Below are 16,230 nucleotides of genomic sequence, written 5' to 3' on the forward strand. Positions count from 1 at the left end.
AAACTTTTCTGGGCGAATCTCAAAGTGGGCAGTAGAGTTGGGACAATTCGACATCAAGTTCCAACCCAGAACCGCAATAAAGGCCCAGTCTTTAGCAGACTTCGTCGCAGAATTCACTCCTGGTAATCATCATATCTGCCCAGTCGACCTAACTGACACGACCGAACTAGGGATGGAAGTTGGCGCCGGAATAGCGCAGCCCTTAGCAGTTAGCACTCAGTCAGACTCCAAGGCAGACCAGACCAAGGACAACAAGGAAGAAACAAACAAAGATTCACCAACAGTACAATCAGATGACGAAGGGCAGACAACAAACATGGACCTTGAAGAAAACACCATCCTTGACCCCACGACATCATCTGACCCCTCCACTTGCTGGAAGTTATTCGTTGGAGAGATGTGGAAGCTCTTTGTGGATGGAGCATCCAATCGGCATGGTGCAGGACTTGGCATAGTCCTCATCTCTCCAGACGGCTTGGTTGTAGAGCAAGCAATCAACCTTGGCTTCCCAGCATCCAACAATGAAGCGGAGTATGAGGCGCTTCTCGCAGGACTCAAGTCAGCACACTACATGAAGGCCACCGAACTAATGGTTTACAGCGACTCACAACTGGTGGTAAACCAAATTTCTGGCGACTACGAAGCAAAGGATGACAGAATGGCCAAGTACCAAGAGCTGGTCAGAACAGAGATCAAAAAGTTCGATGTAGTAAGGATAGAACAAATTGGCAGGGAGGAAAACAGCAGAGCAGACGAACTAGCAGGCTTTGCCTCAATGATAGATGCATCTACCCCTCATCCATTACTCATCGACTACTTACCAAGACCAAGCATAGAAGACCCCGAAGCAGAAGAAGTATGTTGCGCAGAACTAGGCCCCTCTTGGATGGATCCCATCATCCTGTTCCTAAAAGACGGCATCCTACCAGAAGAGAAAAAAGAAGCCAACAGAATAAAGGCGAAGTCGCAGCGATTTTGGCTATCTCCATCTTTGGCATTATACAAGAAGTCATTCTCAGGGCCTTACCTAAAGTGCGTTCATCCCAGCAAAGTAGAAGCATTCTTGTTTGAAATACACGAAGGAGTGTGCGGAAGCTATCAAGGGGGAAGGTCGCTAGCTTACAGGGTCATTTCACAAGGTTATTGGTGGCCATATATGCAGGCAGACTCAGAGAAATATGTAAAGAAGTGTGAAAAATGCCAGAAATTCGCACATCAAATACATCAACCAGCCAGAGAACTCCTACCATTGACTAGCCCATGGCCTTTCGCAATGTGGGGCTTGGACATCGTAGGACCACTTCCAACAGCACCCGGCGGCAGGAAGTTCTTTCTCGCGGCAACAGACTACTTCACAAAATGGGTTGAAGCAGAAGCATTGGCATCAATCAAGGAAAAAGATGTGAAGAAGTTCGTCTGGCAAAACATCATCACTCGATTTGGCATACCAAAGGCCCTAATCTCAGACAATGGCACTCAATTTGACGGCAGAATCTTCAGAAGCTTTTGTGAAGAATACAAGATAGAGTTCTACAATTCTACACCAGCATATCCTCAAGCGAATGGCCAAGCAAAAGCATCAAATAAAGTCGTCTTGGATGGACTAAAGAAAAGGCTAGAGAAGGCAAAAGGCAAGTGGGCAGACGAACTTCCTCATGTTTTATGGGCATACCGCACCACACCTCGGCGATCGACAGGAGAAACACCATTCTCCTTAGCTTACGGAATGGAAGCAGTAATCCCACTAGAAGTTGGCCTCCCCACAATTCGAAGCGAAAATTTTGATCCAGACTTAAATGGAGAAGCCATAGCTTTAGAACTCGACCTTGCAGAAGAAAGAAGAGAAAGAGCACTGGTTCACATCGCCGCATACCAACGAGAGTTAATCAGAAAATACAACAAAAAGGTGCATCCAAGACAATTCAAGATCGGCGATTGGGTACTGCGCAAAGTAATGGGAAACACCTTGGTTCCAGGAGATGGCAAGTTAGGGCCAAACTGGGAAGGTCCTTACAAGGTGGTTGGGTTAGCAGGCAAAGGGGCATACCACCTAGAAGACAAGGATGGCAAAGCGATCCCTAGGCCATGGAACACGGCCAATCTCAAGTTATTTTACTTCTAGCTTTTCTTTTTCAAACATGTAATTTTTTTCTTTCTTCAATAAAACAAGCAATTCTTTCCAGTACGAGTTGTTCATTGTAAAAGTTAGCTTTAGTGAAAATTAGGTACATTGCAAGCACTTTATTCTAAGTTAGCTGGAAAAACTAACTTAAAGGTTGGCTGGAATAAACCAACACCTTTCCTAAGCCCAGGATAAGGATCCAGGCTGCAGGACGTTTGGACGGAATAACCAAACATTATTCTAAGATAGCTGAAAAAACTAACTTAGAAGGGTTGGCTGGAATAAACCAACACTTGTTACTCTTCAGCCGAAGTAAGGGTACGGCTGAAGAATGGTTGGCTGGAATAAACCAACACTTGTTACTCTTCAGCCGAAGTAAGGGTACGGCTGAAGAATGGTTGGCTGGAATAAACCAACACTTATTACTCTTCAGCCGAAGTAAGGGTATGGCTGAAGAGTGGTTGGCTGGAATAAACCAACACTTATTACTTTTCAGCCGAAGTAAGGGTATGGCTGAGGAGTGGTTGGCTGGAATAAACCAACACTTATTACTCTTCAGCCGAAGTAAGGGTATGGCTGAAGAAGTGGTTGGCTGGATTAACCAAACTCTGGGTACTCCTCAGCCGCAGTAATTATGTCGGCTAAGGAGTGGTTGGCTGGTAAGCATAGTTTAACAAGTAAAAACCGAAATAGAAGTTGGAGTATTAGAAGGCATTACGAAGTACAGACATACATATCAGAACCAGAATAAGAGTCCAACAAAATTTTCATTCATTGAAAAGCAAGTACAAGAAGGACATAGCCCGGTTACAAAGAAAAGGTAACAAAAAAAGAAGAAAAAATCAGGAAAAAAGATCTTCAATTTCGGCGTCAAAGGCAGCATCTGCGTCAACAGGAAGACCGGTTTCAAGCGGAAGGACGTTTTCGGTCGCAAGAATGGTTTCGGCCGGAACCATAGTTTTACTCGGTTGTTCAATAGTTAGATCTTCCACTATCGGCTTCGGCCGAACCGCCTGATCCACGCTGACAACCGGAGTATCCTCGGAGGCAGAATCTTCATCAGAATCTGAGCCTTCAAGAAACTCCTGTTGCATAGCATTTGCATAATCCAGGAGGGAGTTCGGTATGAAGAAGGCTGGAGGGTTGAAAACCTCGGTCTGTGGATCATGACCGAGCTTCTCAACGGCTCCCCTCCAACCGCACTTAAAAAACAGCTCCTTGGCAGCCTCACATTGCTTGACGTATACATCCTCTGCCTTCTTGAAACCCTTATTCTGGGCCTCCTTGGCGTCCTCCTTCGCCTGGGTTATTTCGGCGTCTTTTTTCTTTTCAAGTTTTACCAGCTCACGCAGGTACTTGTCCTTCAGAGCAATGGCAGTCTTTTGCTTTTCGGCTTCGACCGAACTAACTAGTCCGGTCAGTCTGCCGACCTCCCCGCGTAGCTCGGCCATTTCCTTTCTGGCATCCTCCAGCTCGGCCGTTTTTGCCTCTGCTTCCGCCATTGCTTGCCTTGTGGTTTTTCTAAGCTCTTGGACTTTCTTGTAAGTTATGTTGTTTTTCTGTAAGGCCTGGCAAAACGAAGATTTCCCTTAAGCCGAAGTAAATGTTGGAAAAATTAGCCAAAAAAAACGGACAGAACTACTTACCAAAATCATGGACTTCGATAAAGACTGGATGGACTTCAATTCGGTGTTTAGTTGCTTTAGGTGGTGCTCCATGTCTTTGGGGAGGCACACACTCTTGGCTAGGTTGAAGGCCAATTGATGATCTTTTTCAGCAACAACCGAATCAGAGTCTTTGATATCTCGATCGTTGAAGGTTAGTTGCGGAGCCCATTTGGAAGATTCCGCTCGGTCAGTTTGCTCCGGTTGAAGGGTAGGTTGAGGACTTTGGGGGATGGATTCAACCTCATCGACAAGTTGCTGTTCGGTCGATATAGATCGGGCGCGTTTTGAAGGGCGAGATGAAGAAGGCTGTTGAGAAGGGAGGGTCACAACGGCAGGCTGCGTTTGGATTGTTGGTGGTACTTCGGCCCTGGTTGTTGCGGTCAGAAGGGCCCTAACTCTGCTTTTCTTTGCCATCTCTTCTTCAGCGATTAGTGGGACAAGTCGTATTTTGGGCAAGGTAGGGTCCGATTCAGGTGCGTCTTCAAGAAGGAAGTTGGTCACTCAGGCTTTTCGGCGACCGCTATATCGGTAGGTCGGCTCGAATTGCAACAACTTGGCCCAACTACGTTCAGGATACCGTAGTGCGGCTCGCAACACTGCAAGATTTGGATAACTGTACAAGGAATGAAGGTGAGCAGAATCTGCAAAAATAGAGACAACTGTTAGTTCGGTTGATGGACTAGCAAAACTGAAATAAAAAATTGCAAGGAACAAGACCGAAGTTAAATTACCGGGCTCCCCTTTTTTCCAATTTATAGGTCGGCCAGGAATTTGGGCTTGAAAATCCTCAAAGTTCCCAGAGACCCATAAAAAGTCGTCGTCATTTACATCTTTGTCCGGTGTGTGTTTAATTATCTTCTCTCGGCGGCGGCGTATCCTAAGGTAATAAACCCACCCATCTTCTTTTGAGCCGATGGAGTATTAATGGAATATTTCGGCCAGGCCAAGATTTAGTCCGGCTTGGCGGTTTAGTTCGGCTATTCCCATGATGATGCGATACGTATTGGTGGACAGTTGGGTAGGACATAATCTGGTCTGCCTAAGAAATTCACAGATCAACGGTTGAACCGGAAACCGTAGCCCGGTTTCTATAATGGATAAAAGGGTGAAGGGGACGAAGCCTTCGTTGTCCCAGGGAATGACGTCTTTTTCGGCCAGAATCAGCTGGACGTCGTTAGGTATTTGGTAGTCTTTCCTGAATTCGGCTAGGCCACCCGGAGTATTTACTAGGTATCTATACTTCCCCATCTACCGTATAATTTAAGAATAAGTTATTTCGGTGCAAATATTATGCTCAGTAGCTCGGTTGAGCGCACGCAGGAGTGCCTGGGCAACCTAAGTCTGCAAAGTAGAAAACACAGGTTAAGCACAGACCATTGGACCGTGCTACAAATTAAAAGCAAGGTATAAGAGCCCTACTTCAGCCTTGTGGACTGGTTCTACCTTGGTTCATCAAAAGGTTTGGTAGCTCGGTTTAAGCGGGTTGCGTATCAGACCGGGTCATCGTCTAGGGACAGCTTTCTTAGTTCGGTCTAAAAACTAAAAAAGCTGGCATAGCCCCAAGGCCTAAATCGGTTAAGCTATGTGTTTTGTTACTTCGGTTGAGCCTCTAGGGGCAGCTTTCGGAGTTTGATATAGAAACTGAGAAAGCTGGCTTAGCCCCAAAGGCTTAGCTCGGTTAAAGACTGAGGTTCCTAGTTTATTGCATTCAAACTTCGTTCGGTGATCTTATTTCGGCTAAGTTGAATCAGAAGTTTATTTTTCGAAGCTGCTGTCATCTCTACAAGTTTTAGTTCGGTTAATTGTCTAAGGTGATCTACCGATATAGCACAAAAACAGTATCCTAGTTCGGTTGGGACAAGATTTTGGATCAGAGACTAATTTTCTACAACACAGTTCATACACGTATAAGTTCTATTGATTTTTCATGAAAGTACAAAAGCAAAGCAACAATGGAAGAAAATGTTTTGCAAAAATACGGTAAATAAAATACATAGAACAGATACGACAGCAAAACAGAGCAAGAAGGATGGGCATGCTTACCAGATTGAAGAAGATCTAAATGGAAGCGGCAACAGTAAAGGAGGCACACACGAAGTATACTTCACAGTTGCAAGAAAAATGAAGAACTCGAAGAAAAGGAAGAAAGTGAATGGCAAAAGTGAAGGGACCTAGCCACGTGGATTGTTTTTGTTAGAAAGCCCAAAATTTGGGCGGGATTGTTCAAAATTTGCGAAGTACGAAAGACGGCGTGACAACCGTCCTCAGCCTATCAGAATCTGCCACGTGTCATTGGAAAGGGATTCGTTACAGTCGCTGTGATTGAAGAGACGTTTTGACCGGACAAATAGAGCCCGGAGTGAAAGTAGCTCGGCTGGAAGGCTCAAGAGTTTTTAGCTCGGCTGGAGAGGCTAAACTGTTTTTTTAGCTCGGCTGGAAAGGCTTAAAGAACTCCAGATCGGCTGATAGACTAATAATCCCAATCATGCTGTGCAGATGGAATTAAGGGGCAATTGAGAGGGTAATTTTTGGGAAAAAATGGGCCGAGCTGTGAGTTGAGCTTTGTGGTCCAAAGTGCGAAGGACTGAGTAAAAAGGCCGTAATGATTACTCCGGCCCAATAGAAATAGTTACTCCGGCCCATGAATTATGAAGTTACTTCGGTTCAAGAATAGTAAAGCTACTTTAGTCCGGGCGGGTTTGAGCTAGGCTAGTCTCGGAGTTAGTCCGGTCGAGATATATCTTGAATAGGTCGGTCTAGCAGTGTCTTTGAGTTAGACCGACCTAGGAGTTATACCGGTCGCAATTTGTTAAGATTGGTTCAGCCGTGCTATGGGTTGAGCAGAGGAGAATCAAGATGAGTAAAAAGAGAACCGAACTAAGAGTAGTTCGGCCTACTCAGCGGCTCAACATGATTAGGCTTATCTCGGTCAAATGACAGTTTGGCCATGATGAAAACCATCCCACTTGGTTTAAACAGTGGGGGGTGTAGAAGGATAAGCATTATCCTTAGGAGTATGAATCCTAGGAGGACTCTGCATGGAGGAATAAAAGTCATACTAGGATTGTGCCACACGAAACTTATAAAAAGCTCACAAACATCACCTTGGAAGAGGTAACAGAACACAACACAATTTTGCTTTCTGAGAACATAGAGCTTTGTCTATTTGTCAAGCCTACTGACTTAGGCATCGGAGAGGTTTTCGGCACACACCCGCCGGCTAGCTCACGTTTGTGTTTTCAGGTGATAAAGCGACGTCGTACGGAGAAGCGTGAACTTGGTCAACAGGATTATACGAGAAGGCGTATTTCTTTCCCGTACATCTATCAAATAATGGCAAGCATATTATCAACTTTCAGGTACCACACACCCAATTGTTTATCATGAGTGGAGGCATGGCCTCTCATAGTCTTGCTGTAGTTCCATCACTGTATTTTGTAATCATATTGTAAAAAATGATAATAATTTTAAAATTCACAGATTCAAATCAAAACAAATCGTACCGAACCGTGGTTTAGTAATTTGGTTCATATTGGTTCTAAAATTTTTGTAGATTGATTTTAAAATTTGTATTGGTTGATTTGATTCCAAATTTGATTAAACTGTATGTAATGAATTAATTTTGATTTAATTAAACCGTGAATCAATTCAGAATATAAAATTGACATGTTTAAAGCCTTGATATGCTTTTATTGTTTTTCAACTTAAGATGTTTTATTAAGTAGGTGATTTCTAACGTTGTCATTTTTAAAATTTTTTGTGTAAAAAAAATAATAAATATTTTTGTTTTGTTTCTTTATGAACAAAAAAATATAGACAAAAATCTTGGTTAGTGTATACAAATGTTTTGAAAAAATATATATCTATATAATAAGGCACAAAGCTTTTTGAAAAATATATCAAAATGTATGTGAGATACATTTTGATCCAATGGCTAAGATCAATCCCAAATATATATCAATGGTTGAGAAAGCTCTGTTTTTCAAACCAGATGGGACATCTATATTAGGTGGAAATGAGATTGAAAGGCTGAGATTAAGTTAAAGGTTGTATCCTTTTACCTTTACCGTTGGATATATACTTCAACTTTGAAACCCATTTCAAACACATTTCAGCCTTTTCGTCGTCTCTCTCTTCAAACCCATTTCAGTGTTTCTCTTCACCGTTGGATATACCCTTCAATTTTGAAACCCATTTCAAACACATTTCAGCCATTTCACCATCTCTCTCTTCAAACCTATTTCACTGTTTCTCTCTTCAAACCCATCTCTCTCTCTCTCTCTCTCTACAGTGGAAAGCCACAGACAAAGCATCGATCGAATGAATTAGGGCAACGATTACACTGAAGATCTCCTCGAATCAGGTCCATTTCTCTCTCTAATGCTCAATATACTTATTGGGTTTTCACTTCTCATCAAAATCTCATAAGGGAAAACCCAACATCTTCTTAAGTCCTCCATTTTCCCTATCCTCAAATGGAAAACAGAGTTGACATTAATGATGAAGAAGAAGTTCTTCACATAGTCATGTTCCCGTGGTTAGCCATGGGTCACCTCATCCCATTCCTCCACCTCTCCACCACCTTAGCCACCAAGGGCCACCGCATCTCCTTCATCTCCACCGACGGAAACCTCCGCCGCCTCCCCCAAATCCCTCTCCGCCTCTCCCCTCTCATCACCTTCATCCCCCTCCCCTTCCCCGCCATCCTCAACTTACCACCCAACGCCGAATCCTCCATGGACGCACCACACCACCAAGCTCAGCTCCTCAAAATCGCCTTCGATTTTCTTAAACAACCACTCTCGGATTTTCTCGAGAAAATTAGCCCGAACCCAGATTGGATTATCTCTGATTACGCCTCTCACTGGCTGTCGGGACTTGCGGCGGAGATGGGTGTTTCGTGTGCTTTTTCAGCCTTTTTAATGCTGCGACAATGGTGTTTTTTGGTCCTCCGGCGAAGGTGTTGAGCGGGGATTGTGTGAGGAGCAGTGTAGAGGATTTTCAGATTTTCTTCAATTTCAGATTTTCAGATTTTCTTCATTTTCAGATTTCAACCTATTACAACAGTCAATTTCAGATTTTCTTAAATTTCAGGTTTCAACAGGTCAGATTTTCTTCCTTCAGTGTATTGAAATATGATGTTGAGAGTGAGCGCCCTGTAAGAAATTGTACTTTTTGCTGGCCATCCTTTTGCCATTTCAATTTTTCAAAATTTTGCTTTGACAACATAAATTTGGTTTTATAATTTCATTTAAATATGGCACCTTTGAAATTGCATTTGGAACTTCAATCTTTTTTGAGGGGTTCTGTTTCTGTTGCAGCCAGAAAAGTGTTATGTGAACACTCAAATTTTGATTGATTTTATTTTTCAAATATTTTTTTGATCTAACTGAAATAAAGATTTGGTCACTTAGAATATTATTATGTAAATTGTGGTGCAGAGAACTAAAGGTTTGGACACTTCGGAATTGCTTGAGCAGTTGCCAGCATTACAGCAGCTTCTATTTCGTGTTCTTGGTTGCCAGGTAACTTTTTTTTGCTTCACTCAACTGAATCAAACATAATGCTGTCTAGCTTTCAAATATGGCCTCTTAATGAAACTTTTGGGCAGCCACAGGAGCAACGGTTCATAATTTTGTGATTCAATTAGCACTCTCTATGGTGAGTGGAGTTTATAAATTTTCCCCCTGCTTTGTCCATGGATTTGCACTCTGTTTGGATGGGGTGATTTGGTGAGAAATGATAAGAAATGATGAGAGTGAGAACTCTCTTATTTTGCCTATTTCATTTCTCATCAAAAGTGGTGAGTGAGATTGGTGAGAAACAAGCTGATTAGTTATAAAAAATTTATAATAGTGAGATTGCCCATTAAAATTCCAAGGAAGAAAAATAAGTCTTTCATATCCATCTCACATGCATTGCCTTCATACCCATCTGAGTATGATAGTAAGAAAACACAATCATTTCCTGTCTTTCTCACCCACGATCCCAACGGAGTGTTATTGAAGTAACTTTTCAAATAGAATTCTTTTGACCTGACTGTCCTTACTTTTTTCAACAGGTTGCTTCTGAAAGCATTAAAATCTACAATGCTATCAGTGATGGTGTCGTAAATTTGGTCGACAAGGTAGAATGTGGCTTTGGATTTTTGAATGAGTAGTTTTGTTTTCAGCAAATCATGGATATTTGATAACATGCAATGTGACAGTTCTTTGAAATGGAACGACATGATGCTCTTAAGGCTTTAGATATATATCGGAGGTCAGGGAAACAGGTAAATAGTTCTTTGGAATTATTTCTAGCAACTACCTGCTCTTTTTTTATATATAGATTATTATTGTTATATGCGTTCTCTCCTTACGGGTATGATCATATCTTCAGGCAGAAAAACACTCCCTTTCTCCCCTTAGTTAGATATGAGGGTCAACTATTCCTCTTTTGGACTCAACCTACTGTAGAACCCACTGCGCTATAGAGGTAACGATCTAATTTATTGAGTTCCATTTAATTGAAATTTTGTGTTTTGGTTATGAGTTGTGGTTCCACATAATGTGTTTGCCCTGTGCATTTCTAATTTATTTATTTTTACATTTATTATCAGCATTGTGTAGATATATTGTTTTAGATCTATTGTGAAACTAACTTTGGGATTTTGGAGATTGTTGTAGAGCTGCTGATGTGTCCTTGAGTTTATAATAATTATTTTTTGTATTGTTGATAACTGGCTTGGTTATTGTGTTTTCTGTTGTGTTTATTTTAATTATTGCCTAAGAAAAAGAGTAACCATTGTAAGGAAAGAAACCATCTCAATTGTCTTCTCTCTCCATTTATATCTCCGCTATATGTGTCAAGGTATGTCTCTATATCTACTTTCTCGATTAGCTTTTATTTTTTGTTGTATTGTGTGTCTATTATTTGTTACTTTTAGATGCATCACTATAAATATGGCCAGTTTCTTTCAATCTGTCATAGATTCATTGTTGCTGGTATAATTCATTTTTTTCTATTTTATTTTGATGACTAATTTTGAGTTTTTTGGTTATTGTTCAGTGAAGGGATTTTAATTTTTTGTTATGAAGTATATTGTTAATGCTATTTGAGTTTTTTTTTTTTTTTCTTTTTCCAGAGCTATTGTATCTATTGATGGTGTTAAATATGATTTTTAATTATAAATCTGTGTTGGGGGCGTTTGGTGTCAAACACATGCTCAAGAATCATTAAAAAGAAAAAAAGCCGCAAAATGGCATAACAGGGTAGAAACATAACACATGCAAATTTGATTTTTTCTTCTGCATAACAGGGCACAAATCAAGGGTGTTGATTGTCATGCTTCTCTTCCTCCAAAATGAGTACTATTGAATTTTTGTAAAAAATTAATGTTCCTTTCTTTTTTTATTAGGTTTTGGATGATGTGTAATTATTGTGTGCTTTATAATTAGGTAATGAGTGCAAAAAATAATGATTATGGCAAATGCTATATGCATAAATCCAAATAAATTTCACTACTCTTTGAAAAAAGGGGCAATTTTCTTGGGTTTCATAGGGTTCAAATTGATTTTTTATTCTATATTTTTCAGATACTTTTGTGTTTGATTCAAAAAGGAAAAGTGTTCCGAGTCTTCAATGAAAGATAGATGCATTGGTTATTGCTTGCGTGAAAGTTTCACAATCTGTTATCAATTTAAGATGAGTAGTTCTCCTTTGTCCACATGGTTTAGTAATTTTATGTTTATTGCCCAAGTTAATTGATTAGATCTCCATTGAAGTCTTTGCTAATTCAATAAATCTATATAACAAAACAAGGGTGTTGATGGGGCATTTGATAAATTTGATGTTTTTATGTATATTTATTCAGATTCAAATTAGTTTAACTGGATAATTGATTAGTTTAATTGGATATTTTTATGTATTCAGATTCAAACTATTATTTACTAAATTTGTAGATTTTATTGTGAGAGACAATCAATTTGACAAATATACATTAGAGAGAGATGAAAATTGATGAACCATTATGAGATACGGAGAGGTTAGTTTCTAATTGCTAAACCATTTGGCGAAAATTGATGAAAATTGTTGAACTTGAACCATTTGACGAGACCTTTTTTTTTTTTATAGAAAGAAATAGAGCTTTAATTTCTATGTTGTTTAATTTGTACATAAATATTTACTCAGTTTGTTATCCTACCATACAACATAACATGCCATGTATAGGACACAACACAATATAATATTCACTCAGTTTAATTTAATATTCACTCAGTTTGTTATCCTTTCTATTGAGTTGATTTTTGGATTCAATGATTTTGTCAAGGATCATTTACTCCACTTAGTAACCTAATAGATGCCAAGTGGGTAGATCAAGCACTACTAGGAGCACATCCTCCTTATTATTCCTTTGCTAGGAAGGGAATGTAGCATCACCCGTAAACTGAGACAACTCTTCCTAAAAGCTGGTTAATGTTTTAAACTTGGTCCCTAAACATAATGATAGTCTCTTTGTTCTTGGTGCTGTTTATTCTAATTTTATATCTCTATTATGCTTTCAATATATTAGTCTTTACAGGACATAGCATTAGAACAATATTTTTTAATTTTATATTTCTATTATTGTTTCAACATTATGGTTTCAGGGCATAGCATTAGAACAATTAATCCTAGCCTCATAATTAAATTAGATTGCCAATGGGTTTAGTGGCAAAACCAATATTTTGGCTTGGGGGCAACATTAAGCAAAAACCTAAGTTTATATTGCCAATGGGAATAATGGCAGAAATAATATTTTTGGCTTGGGGGTAACATTAAGCAAAAGCCTAAGTTTATATTGCCAATAGGTATAGTAGCAGAAATAATATTTTGGCTTGACAAAGTTTTGCCCAGTTTCACAGGCCTATTACACACTCAGTTGTGTAGTTATGAATTATAATTAAAGAGCATGCATTTGTCTATTCTCTCTCTCAATTAATTGGTTTATTAGGGGAACTGTATACGTATCAATTTGCTTACTAATCGATAGTTGTAAAGAGCATGCATTTGTCTATTCTCTCTCTCAAATTGGCCCCTTTATAAAACATGTATTGGTATCATTTCGTCAACAAAAATAATTTTTGCTTATGTATGTAAGGTTGTGTTTCAATCATAATAACTTTATATTTCCCTCATCTTTTCTTTTTCCTTTTTAAATTCCTATCTAAATTTAAAATGATATTCTCAGAGGGGAATACAGTGAGGGAGGTGGTTGTGCAATACGATTTACGTCTAGATCAATTTAGTTTGCGGTTGACATTCAATTTCTATGGTCACTAGCATAAGGCACGAAGAAACCTCATCTTCATGTTATTTTTTTCTTTCAAAATGCAGCTTCTCTGTTTGATACTCAGTCTATAATTGGAGCAATTGTTATGTTTTATCACATAAATACATTTTTTACATCTTGAGTACTACTTTATTTGATAAATTGTTCATATTTTGCTCTTTCATGATAACGAAACTACATTGAGCTTTTATCTTGCGCAAGTTATTTTGGATAATATAAACATCTTAAAATCAGATTGAGCATGACTATGAAAAAACTTCAATCCAAATGTAAACACCTTAAGCGTCAATTCAAAGAGCTACTTTTGTTTAAAGTATATTAGTTGGTCTACTTTTGAAAATGCATTTTCATGGCATTGGTATGTCATGGGTAAGAGAGAACTTAAGAAAAAAGTGAAAAGAGGGTGTGTGGTTGCGCAATGAGGTTGTGGGATGACGGGAAATGGAAGTATAGGGAGAAAAAAAGTGCAAACAAGTTACTAGAACAGTGAGGGAAAGATATGGAGGATACGTAGTGGGAAATGGTTTGCAATTGAATTAATGGATTTGATTTAGTTTAAAAGATGAGATATAAGTTAAAATGATTACAAATGTACGTTGGCAAAAATATCAGTATGAACTGGATTGTTAATATTTAGGTTACATGCTAAATTTTATGTTCATAAATTTTTGTATTGGCTGGAAATTAATTATATTTGTTGAATCAATTTTTCTAAATGCTCTATTAAGTGTTTAGAGGCTAAAGGTTGAACTTCTAAAATCATGTTTAAGAGTTAAGATTTAATGTGATGAGAACCTGAAATTGAACTTTTTATTTGTGTTTGATGACTTTAGTTTTTGCAATTGTTATAAATAGTTGTATGTACATACATATACAAACCTCTTTCACTCTCTCACATTTGCATACTCTTCCCCTCCCCGCCAGCTCTTGATCCAAAGCCCTTTAGGATGGCTTCTTTGTTGATGCAATAAAGTTGTTATTGCATAGGAATACTTTTGATGGTTGATTTCAAAGTGGATTAAATATTTCAACAGGCCACAAAACAAAAATGAAAATCCACTTATTTATATAATAAACCACAAAGGTTTTTGAAAATGTCTTACAGTTGTTTTTAATGGTTGAGATCAATCCTAATCAACATCTGACAGTTAAAAGTATAAGTTGAACAAAATGTGTGTTGATGCTAGACCTCTGGTTCTCGCCTACCAGTACCTCTGTCTATCACAAACATCTCTCTCCCTATTAAAAAGTTAGTTTGAATTCCTAGACTTGAACGAGAAGAAGAGCTCTATTGGTTTTGATATAAGTGGGATTACCTTAAAAGTTAGTTTCTTTACAACATAATTTGAAGAACGGAAAGAGCTCTACTTAGTTTACTATCTCTCTCTCTCTCTCTCTCTCTCTCTCTCTCTCTCTCTCTCTCTCACACATACACACACACACACACACACACTCACAACCTCTTTGCAAGTGACGATAATGGAAATTTTTTGTGAATTTCGTTGAGGGTTTCTGTCTTTGGGATTGTGCTTTGTACATAATTTAGTTGTATTTTAATTGTCCTTTTCTTTATGGTTATGTATAGCTCCTTTGCTGCTTCAAGTCTCAATTTAGGTGTACAGTCAGAAGATTGAATATCTTTATTAACTGGTTTTAGCTATGTTGTCGTTCACTTTCCCACATTTTATCTTGGTAATTTTTTTATTCTCTGGATGGGTTTGGGGATGGCCTGAACCACATAAAGCACTTGAAAACTCTAATGTTTAGGGAGGCAATTCGTTTGTAGAAGACAAAATACAATAAATTTGAAAAAATGGGAGAATGATTTGATACAGTTGTACTGAGTAATATCCATACAATAACTAAAGATTTGATGCACTAATTTAGTCATCCATGAGATTCTTTTTTATGATAGCTATCACTTAAATATTGTTTTCAAGTCTTTATGAGTAAAAATGCAATTTCTCATGTCTCATTCAAACTTAGATCGAATCTTCATTTTGTTTCTATGTGCAACATTTGATTTTATTTGTGAAGTGATGATTGGTCCTTTATATCAAAGTAAAAAACTGATTTTTGCTTGCGGGATTATTGTTCAGATTCATTTTTTCCTCCCAAATTAGTTTTAGTGTTTGTTATGGCCAATACAAGCTATGTGTCTCATATCATCTCTGTTTTTTTTTTTTCTTTTTGTTTTCCTCAATTTATTTGTCATGTGTTGCTTCATGCATTGTTGGGAATATAAAATTGTGGCCTCATCATGTCTTTCAAAGATTAAAGATTTTGTGTTTTGGAATTATATAGTAGTAGTGATGACACAAATTTTTGATTTTTTCGTGAATTTTGCAATGAATAGTTTGTGTTTTTTTAGGGCTTTTTAATTTATTTTTTATTATTTGATCTATTTACAAAGCTTAGATAATTGGAAAAATGGCGAGTTTATCAATGCGTGTTCTATGTTTGCTTCACTGTAGTAATTCATTATGTAGATCAAAGTGTTTGGAGAGGTTTGCCTAATTCATAATTTAGCTGCTATTGAAATTTGCTCCCTGGTTAAACTAGGAAGACTTCTATACAAGAGTTATCATTTTATTGTTAGGTTTCACTATGTAAAACCTATGTAAACTTCTCTCTTACATTCATGTTTAGAATCTTTGCTCAATACTATTCTTCATATGTGTTTCAGCCAATGATAGGGTCAGAATTATGCTTATCACTGGTATATTCAGAGCTATTAGAGAAGTACATGAATTTTGTGCTGAAAGAAGGGGATTAATTACAAAACAAATTGAAAGAAGAGTATTTGTTGCTATGACAATGTCCAAACCAAGCCAAACCAAATCAAACCAAGCCTTTAGTCCCATTGCAAAAAATTGTGAAACATGCAATTATCACTCTTAAACATGGTTTTGCTGCATTTTTTTGGTATTGTTCAAATTGAAACCATGAAATCATTTGATTCAATAATATTATATTAAGCTATTCATGCATTTTTTTATTGTTCTTAATCATTTTTATTATTTTGAAAAATCATTTGAGTTCATTTTGTTGTCAAATTAGAGTTGCTTTTGAAGAATTATTTTGTTGATTTCTCATTTTGTTGATTCCTCATAGCTATTGGGTTTTTA

At 38.2% G+C, this 16,230-nt stretch overlaps 1 long non-coding RNA gene and 1 pseudogene across 1 annotated transcript; both read left to right on the forward strand.

Annotated features, from left to right (window-relative positions):
* The first annotated feature begins 8,264 nt into the window (after window positions 1–8,264).
* On the forward strand, window positions 8,265–8,756 carry LOC145797552 (UDP-glycosyltransferase 91C1 pseudogene; annotated as a pseudogene).
* A 72-nt stretch (window positions 8,757–8,828) lies between these two features.
* On the forward strand, window positions 8,829–10,002 carry LOC114268183 (uncharacterized). The gene is made up of 4 exons (XR_014337354.1): window positions 8,829–8,893; window positions 9,231–9,314; window positions 9,401–9,450; window positions 9,851–10,002. It is a non-coding gene; the product is annotated as an uncharacterized LOC114268183 (long non-coding RNA).
* The last annotated feature ends 6,228 nt before the right edge of the window (window positions 10,003–16,230 follow it).

This window comes from Camellia sinensis, chromosome 8, assembly GCF_055761805.1.
Source record: "Camellia sinensis isolate YWXY chromosome 8, ASM5576180v1, whole genome shotgun sequence".
In the NCBI taxonomy this organism is placed as follows: Eukaryota; Viridiplantae; Streptophyta; class Magnoliopsida; order Ericales; family Theaceae; genus Camellia; species Camellia sinensis.